Below are 14,089 nucleotides of genomic sequence, written 5' to 3'. Positions count from 1 at the left end.
CGACAATGCGCCTGTTCATTCATGCTTAGTTGCACAAGCAAAATTGCATGAAATCGGCTTCGAATTGGTTCCTCAGCCACCGCATTCACCAGACCTGGCCCCTAGCGACAATTACTTGTTCCCTAACCTGAAGAGATGGCTCACCGGTAAGCGTTTTTACTCAAATGAGGAGCTCATAGCTGAAACTGGGGCGTATTTTGGAGACCTTCCGATCGAGTACTTTTCGGACGGTATCAAAAAGTTAGAAAATCGTTGGACTCGCTGTATCGACCTAAAAGGAGAGTATGTTGAAAAATAAAACCGACGTTGGCCAAAAAAACGTCTCCATGTTTCATTTATCAGGAACTTATCAGACTGCCTAGTACATTTCCTACTAAATAATTTGAAAAATTGATGTGATTTAGTACAAATTTTACTTGATTACTTTTTCATGCTATTTTTTCATTAAATTTTTGCTAAATAAATAGTTTTGTTTTGAAATTTTTAAAATATCCATTTTTACCACAAAATAAAGAAGTTAAATTTGCATCGGGGACAATTAAATATCAAGAAAAAAGAAAACAAATTTGTGCAAATCAATTTAACTTTGCATGGAATATGTAGTAGATTTTTTTATCCAATTTTTGATGTTTTAAACCAAAACAACGAATTTTCTATATAATAGTTGAATTTTCGATAAAATAGACCAATCTAGTTAAGTAATTTTGTTCACCGTTGAATTTTCAACTCACAAAGATGAATTTTCGACGTAAAGTGTGATATTTGATATTTCAACAATAAAATATTGTAATTTAAAATAAAAAAAACCGTTGGATTTAACCAACAAAGATGAAGTTTCAGGAAAAGACTTGATTTTTAATTAAAAAATTGATTTTCTAACAAACAATTTAACCGGAATGATAATTTTTCAACCAAATAGGTACATTTTCTACCCAATTGTTGATTTTTTTAGTCAAAAGTACGAATTTTCTACAAAACAGTTAAACAAAGCAGTATTAATCAACATTATCATTATATTTTTATGTACATTTAATACCTCGTAAAATGAATATTTTCTTTAATTTTGAATGGTTATAATTTTAAAGTTCTGAATTTTCATGTTCAACGTTACACTTTCCATTTTTTCTTCAAAATTAGATACTATATAATTAACAGTTTGAAGGGGTTAAGTGTTAAAACAGTTTTAATCAAATTGTTAACGACTTAATATTTTTTTATTTTCAACTAAAGCTTGCATTCGTTTGGGTTTTAACGATCTGAAGTACACATTTTTGAAACTTTAATACTTTACATTAAAAATTATTTTGTATTAACAGTTTTTGTAAACATATAAATTTTAAAGTTGTATTACATACATAATACATGTATTATATTACATGTATAATACATTTTTTTGACATTTTGAACGGTAAAAATGAGAGAGAATTACTTTTTCATTTATTTCAGGCAGAATTATCGCATCAATTAAAAGTTTTGTGATCGTAATAACAATTTTAAATTCTATAATTTCAGCAGCTTTGACTTTAAAACATTGAATTTAGTTTACAGTTAACAATTTTAAAACTTGAATCACTTTGAACTGAAAATTATTTTTATTAAAAAGTTAAAATTTTCGAATAATTTAATTTTGGACGCAATAATATTAGCTTTGAATTTTTAATGATACAATTTTCATAATTCTAATTTACAAATATTTCATTTTTTAACGTTTTAAATTTTTTTATTTTCGAAATTTTAATCTGAAATAATTATATTCAGAGATTCCTCAATTAAAAAACAAAATTTTTAATTTTGAATGCTTTCAATTTATTTGGGATTATTTATTTTTTATAAAGAAATTTATAATTTTCGCATAAATTGAATACCATTGCAACAAAAACGGGACGATCACGTTTAATGTGGTTAGGGCTTATTAATTCTTTTATACTTAACTATAATATTACTCATTATTATTTGAACTTATTCATTAGATAAATGTATTAAATAACTTTATTTTCATTCATAAGCTTTCTTTTTAAAAGGAAAAGGGACATATATAATGTCACATTAATTACGCTTATTAAAGAATATAGGTAAAAACTCAAATTTTTACACTGTAAAATTGACTCAAATCAGTTTTGAAACTTTTATTTAACACTTTAAAAAGTTATTTTATTGACAAATGATGAATGGGAATTGTATTTTAAGAGCAATTTAAACATAATTCTTTTTCAGCACTTTTAGGCTTCTTTTTGTATGATTGCATAAGAAATTTTCTTATTCGTGTCGTGTGTGGGTTTTCAAAAAAAAAAATTTTTAATGTTCTTAATGCTATTTTTCACGATTCAAATAATAAACAGAACTACCAAAACATTACTTATGACAAAATAATTAATTTTTACAATCTCACCAAGAGAAGGTATTAGATTTATGTAAAATTTGAGAGCCCCCACCCCCCGTTTTGGTCAAATGTCCACCTTTTGAGACCCCCTGAATCCGAAAAATAGGTTTTTACGAATGTGTCTCTTTGCGCGTGTGGCTGAGTGTCTGTGTGTCTGTAGATTTTTAGTTTTTTAGCACGATGAATTTCGAAAGAATTGACAGATTGGATTGGCCTTTGGTATACTCTTTTAGTGTCCTAAAATAAAGGTCAAGTTCGTTAGCCAGCCATTTTGGATAAAAATTCAAAAAGTGAGCATATTTTGAAAATTTTTGAGACCACTTCTTTTCAAAATTCAAAAATTTTTTGTACGGATGTTCATATTATTCAAACAGGCGAACAATTTATACTAATAGCTTCTTTAAAAAAACCAAAAGTTACCAGAGTTATAGCATTGACAAAATTCCAAAAAACACGAAAATCAACATTTTAGGCCAAATAACGCACGATATGAAAAAAAGTCAAGAGAAGAAAAATGACTCGTTTGGTTCAGAATAGAATATTTTTCAGATATGAAAAAAAGTCAAGAGAAGAAAAATGACTCGTTTGGTTCAGAATAACGTACAGCCCAGAAATCTTCAGCGATTTCAACAATAAAAAATTGGGAAAAAGCTAATAAGATTTCTAAGAGAGTTGTCCAGCTTTTTTTCTATTTGACGTTCACGGTGCTCGTCAATAACAGGATAATGGTTAAAATTGCTTAAGTAGCATAAAATAGCATTAGTTCAGGATATTCCAATATTTGACAATACATACAAAAAATTTGTTATCAACAAATTATTTGTTGAAAAAATAATTTGTTATCAACAAATTATTTGATGAAAAAATGTTTTCTACTATTTTCCATAAATACACATTTTTTCAAGTTATGTTGCAAGAAATTGGAATCGAAACAATATTGTGTAAAAAAATTTCTCTTCTGATTATAATTGTTTATATCATAAACAAATTTATTGTACAAATGCAGTAATCAGGCATTTTCCGACAGAAATATTCGTTTTTTTCTATGTCATTTGTTTCAATTCGGAAACTTATGATAATTTTAGCAAAATTCATAATTTTCTTATTATTCTTATGATTTTTTAAACAAATTTAATAAAAAATGCATTATTTGGGCGTTTGTCGACAGAAAAATTCGGTTTTTTCACTGGCAGTCTTTTCAGTTGGGAACTTCACGACAATTTCAGCGAAATTCATAATTTTTTGATCAACTTTATGATATCTTAAAACAAATTAAAAGAAAAAATGCATTATTGGGGCATCTATAGAAGGAACTATTCTTTTTTGTTTCGGTATCAGACTTTTAATTGGGATCTTTATAATAAATTCGGCAACATTCATGATGAGTCGACACATTTTATGATTTTTAAAATCAAATTTAACAAACAAATGCATTATTCGGGCATCTGTGAACGGAAAAATTCGTTTTTTTCGATTTCAGTCGTTTCAATTGGGAAGTTCATGATGATTTCAGCGAAATTTATAATTGGTTGATAAATTTTATATTTTTTTAAAAACAAATTTAATATACAAATGCATTATTCGAACATCTGTCAATAGAAAATTTATTTTTTTCGATATCCTAATTAAAACTGTTGACATAGAAAAAAACGAATTTTTCTGTAGACAAATGTCTGATGAATGCATTTGTTCATCAAATTTGTTGAAAGAAATAATAAAATTTATCAACTTAGTATGAATTTTGCTGAAATTCCCATCAAGTTCCGATCTGAAAAGACTGGCGTTGAAAAAACCGAATTTTTCTGTCGAAAAATGCCCGAATAATGCATTTGTTTATTAAATTTGTTTAAAAGATCATAAGATTAACAAACAAATTATGAATTTTGTGGCAAATATCATAAAGTCCTGAATTTCAAAAAATGTACATCGAAAATAACGAATTTTTCTATCGAAACATGCCTAATTACTGCATTTGTTCATATAATGTCTTTCAATATAACTAGAAATAACGTATGATTACTGAAATCCATAAAAAACATTTTTTCAACAAATGATTTGTTTATCAAAAATGTTGTTCAATAATATAAATAGAATATTGGAACATATTTAGCAAATATTATTTTATGAAACTTAGACGATTTCAACACTTCCTGTTATTGACGAGTACTGTGAACGTCAAATAGATAAAGTGACTATTTTTTCGTCATATTGGTTTATTTATAAAAAATGAAAACCTAATTGAAAAATCCGGCTCGACAACTCTATTAGAAATCCTAGGAGCTTTTTTCCATTTTTTAGTTCAAATCGCTCAATATTCGTGGGCTGTACGTTATTTTGAACCAAAAATGTCATTTGGGCATTTTTTTAAAAAGAGAAAATGAAACTACGTCTGTTTTAATATCAATGCATGTTATGAATTGTAATCATATACATTTCTGGAAATGATATACAAGTTAAGATACAAATTCGAGTGCGAAGCACGAGAAACGTGATGAGAATGTATTCGTTAAAGCCGAAGGAGCTTTAACAAAAAAATTCACTATCACCAAATTACTGTTGTCGATGTTTTGAATTTTAGTTTTAAAAAATCTGTGGATATCTTGAATATACAAAGACCGAGCGCGTAGCGATATATCATCGAGCGCGAAGCGCGAGAACCAACAGTCGCGCGCCCTAGGCGCGCTCAAACTTGCGAGCGAAGCAAGTCGCGCGCTATGAGAATGTGCCCGTGAAGCGGGCGAATTTTTTTATTTATAAAGATATAATCGTTTATAATATTAAATTTTAATCACAAGCGAAAGGGTTTTAACACCGACATTGATAACAATGGAGGAGTTCTGGACAAGAAGGCGACAGGCGCTCGAGAATGAGTAAAAGTATTGTCCAGGCTGTGACGTCATGTATCAAAAGTGAAATTCGAAATTTGAAAAAAAAACCAAAAATATAGTTAAATAGCTTTTGAAAAATAAACCTGAGTTTCTATTTACAGTTTTTCTCTCAAACTGCAAATTTTCCAGTAAATTAATAAAAACTTACTTTTTTTATTTGAAAAAATCATATTTTTTCACATTCAACTTGCCGTAAGTAATTCGTTTATCAACTAATGAACACATTTCTTTCTGAGTTTTATTCGTGACACCTTAACGGAGGCTGCAGTGTGCAAAGAGGGTCGAAAGTTAATTTCTAATGTTTTTTTTAATCCGAATGAAAAACCACGTTTTTAGTCTTTCACATTAAAAAAGTGAGCGAGGAAGTTTGAGTTACGACAAGCTTCAAGCGAACGAATTTTCCGCCAATGTATTGGCCAGCTTTTTGGAAAATCTCAATTTGATTTGATTTTTAGTTCCATAATTACAGCGAGTTTATTACGAGCTCGCGACGCGACACCACAGGATTTTTCAGGGGACGCCGCCGGAACGTTGACTAGTGCGAGCGAGTGGACAAAACAAAGGATGGTCGAGGAGGATGTTTCAGGCTTCAGGCGGCCTTCCCTGCAAAATCTTGTGTCGCGTCACGAGCTCGTAATAAACTCGCTGTAATTATGGAACTAAAAATCGAATTGAATTGAGATTTTCCAAAAAGTTGGCCAATACATTGGCGGAAAATTCGTTCGCTTGAAGTTTGTCGTAGCTCAAACTTCCTCGCTCACTTTTTTAATGTGAAAGTCTAAAAACGTGGGTTTTCATTCGGATTAAAAAAAAACATTAGAAATTAAATTTTGACCCTTTTTGGACACTGTAGCCTCCGCTAGAGTGTCACGAATAAAACTAAAAAAGAAATTTGTTAATTAGTTGATAAACGAATTACTTACGGCGAGTTGGATGTGAAAAAACATGGATTTTTTAATTTAAAAAAGTCAGTTTTTATTTATTTATTGGAAAATTTGCAGCCCGAGAGAATAACTGTAAATGAAGACTCAGGTTCATTTTTCAAGAGCTATCTAACTATATATTTTCTTGTCCAGAACTCCGCAATTAGAAATAAGGTGATGTAGCGATGAAAATTAATTTTTTAATTTTTTTAAGATATACGGCTCTAAAAATGTTGAATCTAACATCTTCTCAGTTCTGTAAAAAAATAATTAAGTGACATTCTTTACATTTTTTTCGAAAATTTCAAATGAATTATCAGAATGTAAGTATGAAAAAATGGTTATAGAAATAAATAATATAGTAGAAGTCCGATAACTTGTCGTCCGATAAGTGTACACTCCCCTTAAAACGTCATCACGCGTACGTCACGCACACTAATTGTGGTTCTCCCACTACGTGTGTTATTTTGCTCATGATTTGCTCCCATGATTTACGCATGCGCGCACCTAATAACGCGTTAATAAAGGGGGCATCTGATAAGTCCGCAATTTCTGGAATTTTCCGCCCCTACAGCCCCAAAATTGGAAAGTTATCGGAATTGTACTGCATTTTAATAATTCTTCCAAAAAGTATAAGATACTCATAGCTTTTAGGTTTCATTAGACCAACAATCTAAACGAAGCTTGTGTCAAATATGAACATTTTCATCCACGTTTGTCTGAGTAGTTCAAAATAAATTTTATACTTTCCTCTACTTTTTGCACTAAGTATTTTAATATTGCAATACTATTAATTTCTATCATTATTTTCCATAATTTTTTCTATAATAGCGAAAAAATTATAGGAAAATCATCATAGCTATAGGCTTTTATTGATTTTCTTATAATATTTTTTCCTTGAGGATAACATTAAGACTATATTTCTTATTAAATGTAAAAAATACGACTGACCTCAGGTATTGCTTTAATCAATTATCTCATAATCAACTGAGATGCCATTAGAAAACTCAAATCCATAATTGTGTCATTTGTTTTTTGCATTTCATATTCATTACATAATAAGCCTCTATTGTTGCTTTTTTAAAAGGAAATTTATAAGTTAATTTAAGATCCGTTATTTGCCAGCAATTCATTTTTAATTATTATTTATTTATGAATCCTATTTTTCATGTCTTATTACTACCACACATTAAATTTATTTTACATTTTTATATATATTTTTGGAGTCGATTAACTGCGATTTATAATCTTTAATTTCTTTATTATTATTTAATTTCCTTTTTCTATCCAAATATTTCTGAAAATGGATTTTATATTACAGATACATTTTTTCATCAATGATCTTAAACACTTATTCCAAACTTATTTTGGAACACGTATACTGGTTTATGCATTATTTTATCATACTATCTTTGAAAGTTTTAATAGATTTGGCAGCAAGAAGCGCCACTAGCGGATTAGTTCACGGCTGGCATCAAATTTTGGCCAGAACTCTTATGCAAAATTCGGGTGGGTGGGATAGGGCTGGGCTTAACGAGTTGCGCCTGAGTACGTGAGAATCCATATACGTAATAGACCGTGGGCTCACAACGTAAATGGGAACGTGATACGGATAAGGCCAATTTTCACATGAGATGTTCGTCTGATGATGAGGAACGTAAAAATGGGTGCCTGGCAGGAATAAGTGGATGCGTTTACCTGTGGCGACGTGTCAAAGGTGCGAATTTTTGGCAGTTAACTAACGTGACTCAGATAAGGTTGAAAATTGGTGTACTATACATGTAGGGGATGACATTAGAAATAGCACCTGCGCATTGCCAGGAACTTACCTGGATGCAAAAGTGTTGCCAGGCGGCTTTGAAGTCGCCGGACATTCAGGTGAAATTTCTTGAAATTGATTTTACAGGAAAAAGTTTGAAACAAAAGTTGGCCACAAGTTATTCGCATTTTTCCTTCTTTTTCGCATTTTTTCAATCACCTGCTGTATCTTTAGCAATTTAAAAAAAGGTGCGCTCATAATTAGTCCACGATAAAGTAAGTGTTATGCAAAGAATTGGCGCCAGCCACTTTTAGTTAAAACAATAACTTATTCTGCTATAAATGATTATAATCAGTGTCACGTTCTCAGCTTCTGATTTTCGTAGAAAGTTGTAATAAAGGTGAATATGATTATAAAAATTAAACAATAAAATCGCTTTACTTTAAAATATCTATTATTTATTATAGTTAAAGTTTATGTTTTGTCGTTTAGATATGTTTGATCTTTATTACCGTGACGAATGTCAAGTTTCCCAGACCCAGCGTGGGTCATTGGCGTAGGCATTACAAATTCTTCGTGGTGCATTTTTAATGCAATTCTATAGCAATAATAGTCATTATTCTAATAGACATTAAATAAATTATCATAAGTCATTAAATTAAATATTCTAACAGTCATCAATAATAGTCATTATTCTAATAGTCATTAAAAGATGACGGTAAAGCAGTAGAAAGATTTGTTCAGGTTAGAAAAGTTTGACATGTATGTATCGCTGAATTTTTTCAGATCTGAAGCTTGATCCAGGTTTTCAGTAGTCTTTTTTTTAATTATAAACAAAAAAGTTCTCGAAAAATCTTATTTTTAATTTTTAAAAAAGTATTATAGAAAGACATTTCGAGATAAACAAGTGCTGAAAACATTTTTCTTTGACAAATATTTTTTTAAATTGAGATAATCAAATATTTATACCAAATAAACAACTCTTTTAATGTTTGAAGTGTTTAAACATTGTTGTTTAAAATTAGAATAACAATAATTAAAACAAAATATATTTCTGGATAAGCTATTTTGCTTGAAAATGTATATAGTATTTTTTAAATCACAAAATTTCTTCCGAAAAATCGAAATCTTAATTGAAAAACACGTGTTTTTGTATATTGATTTGTCGGTAAAATTTTTTGTATAATTTTAATTTTAAATTCAAACAATAATTTTTAACATTTTAAATATTGAACAAAAATTTATTTCATAACAATATTTTATTATGGCATTTTTAATAAATAATTAACACTGATTAAAAAAATATTTTATTTGGGGAGTATTATTATTTGGGAATTTTCAAATTCGTTAATATTATAAACTGTTCTGGAATTTTATTAGTTTTGGGATTGTATTTTTCGGGACAGAGAGTTTTACCGAGTCGGGAATTTTATTTTTCCGTATATTTCAGCCGTCTCCATAGAATTACAGAAAATTTGCTCTAATTATAATGTTGGTTTTTTCCTACAGTATTAATTAAAAAATTGTGTGGAAATTTTTAATATCACAAAGTTAAAGATAATCACAATTAAAAATTTTTACATTCGCTTTACATCCTTATTCTTGGATCTTGGCGATTTTTTTCTAATACATTTCAGTTACTGGTAGGCTTTTTTGACATCTAGGTATGTAAAAAAGGTAAACTTCAGAAAATTTAAAAACTAATTTAAGAACTATTTATACTTTTTTAAGAGACCAATACAATTTATACAACACTAATTGTAAAATTTGCAAATTTTTAGACCTTCAGTTTAAGAACTTGAATTTTAACGTTAAAATTGCTTCATTTTCAGAATACAGCCTTATTGTTTGAATTTTCAGAATTTTCGTTATTGGTTATAGGTTAGGTCCAAAATAACATTCTGGGAATCGAAATTGTTACAACGCGAAAAAATTTTTATTTAAAATTTAAAAATGCGAAAATACACCATTTTCCATGTTCATTTGCAATCCAGCGAGTCACTTTCTTTCGATTCCTTTGAAAGTCGATCCTTTGCTTTCAGTTTTCTTTTTAAAATATATCTTGAATTCAACGCATTTCAAATTAAATGTTTGCAGCTGCATTTAGATTGAATTATACAAAGGTTTTTTGTTTTAAATATAAATTAATTAGAACATTTTATTTGTTTTTCAAAATTGTAATTTATAACTTCTAAAATGGAATAATTGTAGCTCAAACATGAAAAAGTATAGACTAATTTCAAATTTAAAGAGGTTCTATTACATATATTGAACTATTAAAATTTCTGACCTTTTTTAAGGTTTTTAAAACTCGTTTAAAAACTTTCATTAACAATTTTGGTTGTGATTTCTTAATAAAAGAATAAGTGCTATATATTCTTCAGAACAGCAATTTAAAAAATATTTAAAGCCTTAATAGTTGAGACATTTTATATTTGTAGTCTTCAGTATATTGAATAATTTCACATTTAAAGCTATTTAAACATGTCATCTGAATTTTTGAATGGAGTGTGTTCGATAATTTTAGATTGAAACATCTCAAATTATTTAGTAACAAATTAAAATCGTACAACTTCAAGTATTATTTATTTTGTTGATCATTTGTCCCCCCCCCCCCCCCAAATTTTTTTTTTGTGAGAAAATAACGCCTGATTTTTGTAAAAATTAACAAATATATATTAAAGCTTCACTCGAGGTCATTTTTGTTCAAAAAGCTTGTTCCTGAATTAATGAACTATTATTGTTTCCGATTTCGTTCTGTCACTCAGGGATTGTGTTTTTCATAGAAAACATTGAAATGTGGTTTTTTCACGTTTATAAAATTATAATTGAAGGTCACTCGGGGTAATTTTCTGTGAGAAATAATAATTTACAAAGAATATTTGTCAAACAATAGAATGGATTTCTTCGCCCGAGATACAAAAGTAAATTGTACTATAGTAAAAACAACTGGAAAAATTTAGACGAAAGCCAAATTTGGTAAAGAAAATAAACCTTTGTCGACCTATAAATACTAATTTTATTCTTCGAAAGATTTAAAAAAATCTCTTCGAAACACTTTTACTGCAACAATTTAATTGAAGAAAAATATTTGTTATAAAAACAAAAATAGTACATTTTTTACATACAATTCTTAAAATAAAAAATCTGTGTGTCAAAGCACAATCCAATCCGCCTATTCTTTCGAAAGTTATCCGATAAAACTCTTCTCATTATGGATGAGAATGTGATAAAATAATCATGGGGCCTTGAAAAAGTAACGTTTTTCGCCTCTTGACTTTTTTCCATATCAAGCTTTTTTGCTTCAAATGTCCATTTTCGTTTGCTTTTTCGGATTTTGATAATCCTTTAACTGTGGTAAGTTTGATTTTATCAAAAAAAAGTTGTCAGGATAAATTGTTCATATTTTTTGTACCAGAAATGGCTGTGGATAGAATTTTCAAATTTTGAAAAAAGCGGTGTCAAAAATTTTGAAAAAGCTTCAACTTTTTGGATTTTTATCAAAAATGGCTGTTTAACGAACTCGATCTTTCTTTTTAGTCCTTCGAACAGGGTGTCAAAGCTCAATCCAATCGGACCAGTCTTTCGAAAGTTATCCGGTATAAAGACAACAACGACGACGCCGGACAGACAAACAGACCCCGACGTAAAAACTTGTTTTTCTGACTCAAGGGGCCTCAAAATGTTGACATTTGATAAAATCCAATTAAGTTATTTTTCATAAAAAAACTAATACCTTCTCATTCTGGATGAGAAGGTAAAGTAGTTACAACTGAAAAATTACAATTTCAAAAAAATGAAAGTTGTTCTAAATACTGAGCTAGACTCACGACCGGGACAAATAGTCACACACACAATTCAGAGTGACAAATTTAAACTTGGAATTTCACGATTATAATTGTTTTTTTTTTGTATTTCGAAGGTAAAAGTATTTCATTTTTATTCTTAAAGAACAATTAAATAAACATCAAATTAGAAAAAAAATCAAATAAGCTGGAGGTTTCTGAATATTTCAAAGAAAAGAACAAAATTTGGAGCTTCTCAAGAATTTTGAAATATTAGGAAAACTATAAAAATTTCTGGGTAGATTTAAAATGAATTTTTATCTCTAAAAAGTATATAACTAAAAGAGAATGTTTAAAACTATTTTAAAACATTTAAAAAGATTTACAATATTAGAAAAAATCTGGAAACTCTTAAAACAATTTTGTGTGCAGGATTTTACAAAAATATTAGAATCAGTCTAAAAGAAATTTAAAAGTTCCGAGAAATTTTTAAAATTAAAAGAGAATGGATACTTTTGATGATTTTGAAATGTTTTGAAATGTTGACTTTTTATTTTGAAAAAAGATATAATTTTAAGAGGAGATATAGAAATATGGCACCACTAAAAAAAATTCCGAAAGGGATGAATGAAAAATCCCAAAAAATGAAATCTCCGGCACCTGAATAATAATTTTATAAAAATTGTATAAAAAAAATACATTAAAAACCACGTGTGCTTTGAAAGAAAAAAATGTTTGCCTAAATTTTCTTCGTACCTACATAATAACATTTTTGAACAAACTTTGCAGGATTCAATTCAAGAACGATTTATATAAACATTTATTTTTATTATTTGTTTTTTAAAATAAAATATTGGATTTTTCAGACCTTTTTATATTTCTTTCAAATACTATGCACATTTTCAAACAAATTTTTTCATCCAGAAATATATATTCGATTATTATATTTTCAATAAATAATATTTAATAAACAATTGTTTTGATTGTTTAAATTCAGGAATTTTCTAGTTTGGTTATTTTATAATTCAGCCATTTTTTTGGGGGATTCTTAAAATTCGGTAATATCTTATTGTCCGGAATTTTATTTATTTTATTTTTCGTGAATTTTCCAATTCGACTTTTATATTTTGGGACTTTTATAATTTCGGGAATTTTATTATTTGGTTATTTTTCAATTTACGAATTTTACAGTATCGGGAATTTTATTTTTTGGGATTTTTCAGTCGCATTTTCCGAAAAATAAAATTCCCACATCACTGTAAAAATTCCGAAATTTACAACCTGATCGAATTTGAGAATTTATGACAGAAAATTTCCGAATTATACAATACCTGGGCTAGAAAACTCTCTAATTTAAACAATTAAAAAATAGTTTGTTAAAAAAAATTTCGAAAGAGAATAATAAAATATTTTTACCAAAGAAAAAACTTTTTTAACGTTTAAAGTTTCTAAAAATTATTGTTTGAATTTAAAATAACAATAATTGAACAAATGTAGTTTTGGATAAAAAAGCTATTTGAAAATGTGCATTGTATTTTTGTACATTACAGAAAACGCTGGCAAAAATAAAATTATTATTTAAAAAAATAAAAATAAAAGTCGCGTTAAATCAGCCTGCATTGAATCCTGCAAAGTTTGTTTTATTTGAAGCTCAGGTGTTTTAAATTTATGTTTGTATCACATTTTTATACAATTATTGTTGTTTTAAATTAAAACAATAATTTAAAAAACTTAAATATTAAACAAAATTTCTATAATAAAAATATTTGATTATTATATTGTTAATAAATAAATAATATTGATCACAAAACTGTTTTCTCAATTTCTGCATTTCGGGAATTTTCTAGTTTGTATATTTTATCATTAGACTGTATTCGGCCTGGAGTTTTATTATTCGGGAATTTTCAAATTCGATAATATTGTAAACTGTCCAGAATTTCATTATTCTAGAATTTTAAAATTCGGGATTTTCAGGATTCAGCATTTTATTATTTCGGGAAGTTTACAGTGTCGAAAATATTTCAAACTTTGAAAAAGATTTATAAAATTGTAAAAAGATCTAGAAGATTTTGAGGCAATTTTTTTGCAGAATTTTACATAAATTTTACAACAAAATGGGAATCTTTATAAATATATTGAAAACTTCTGAAAACTTAAATAATAATTTGAATTATATATATATATATATTTAATTATATATAATTAAAAATTTGTCATAAGGACAACCGCAGGATTTAGCCGGGAGCGCGTGTTAATCTGGAAAATTGCACCCGCTTCCAGCGAAATCGCGGTAAAATTTCAGCCACAACCACGTCTTACGACCGTGAGATAGGTGGTTACAGTCTGTAAAGGAA

The 14,089-nt window shown here is 28.1% G+C and overlaps 1 protein-coding gene across 1 annotated transcript in view; it reads left to right on the top strand.

Moving 5' to 3' along the window:
- The first annotated feature begins 8,153 nt into the window (after window positions 1-8,153).
- The window catches only part of LOC117179820, a 53,527-nt gene continuing 47,591 nt past the window's right edge, over window positions 8,154-14,089 (top strand). The window contains exon 1 of the mRNA XM_033371956.1: window positions 8,154-8,225. The gene's annotated coding sequence lies outside the window, so the exon portion shown is untranslated. The remainder of the gene's footprint in view (window positions 8,226-14,089) is intronic.

This window comes from Belonocnema kinseyi, chromosome 9, assembly GCF_010883055.1.
Source record: "Belonocnema kinseyi isolate 2016_QV_RU_SX_M_011 chromosome 9, B_treatae_v1, whole genome shotgun sequence".
In the NCBI taxonomy this organism is placed as follows: Eukaryota; Metazoa; Arthropoda; class Insecta; order Hymenoptera; family Cynipidae; genus Belonocnema; species Belonocnema kinseyi.
Note: the sequence above shows the minus strand (reverse complement) of the source record. Positions and strands in the feature narration are given on the sequence as shown.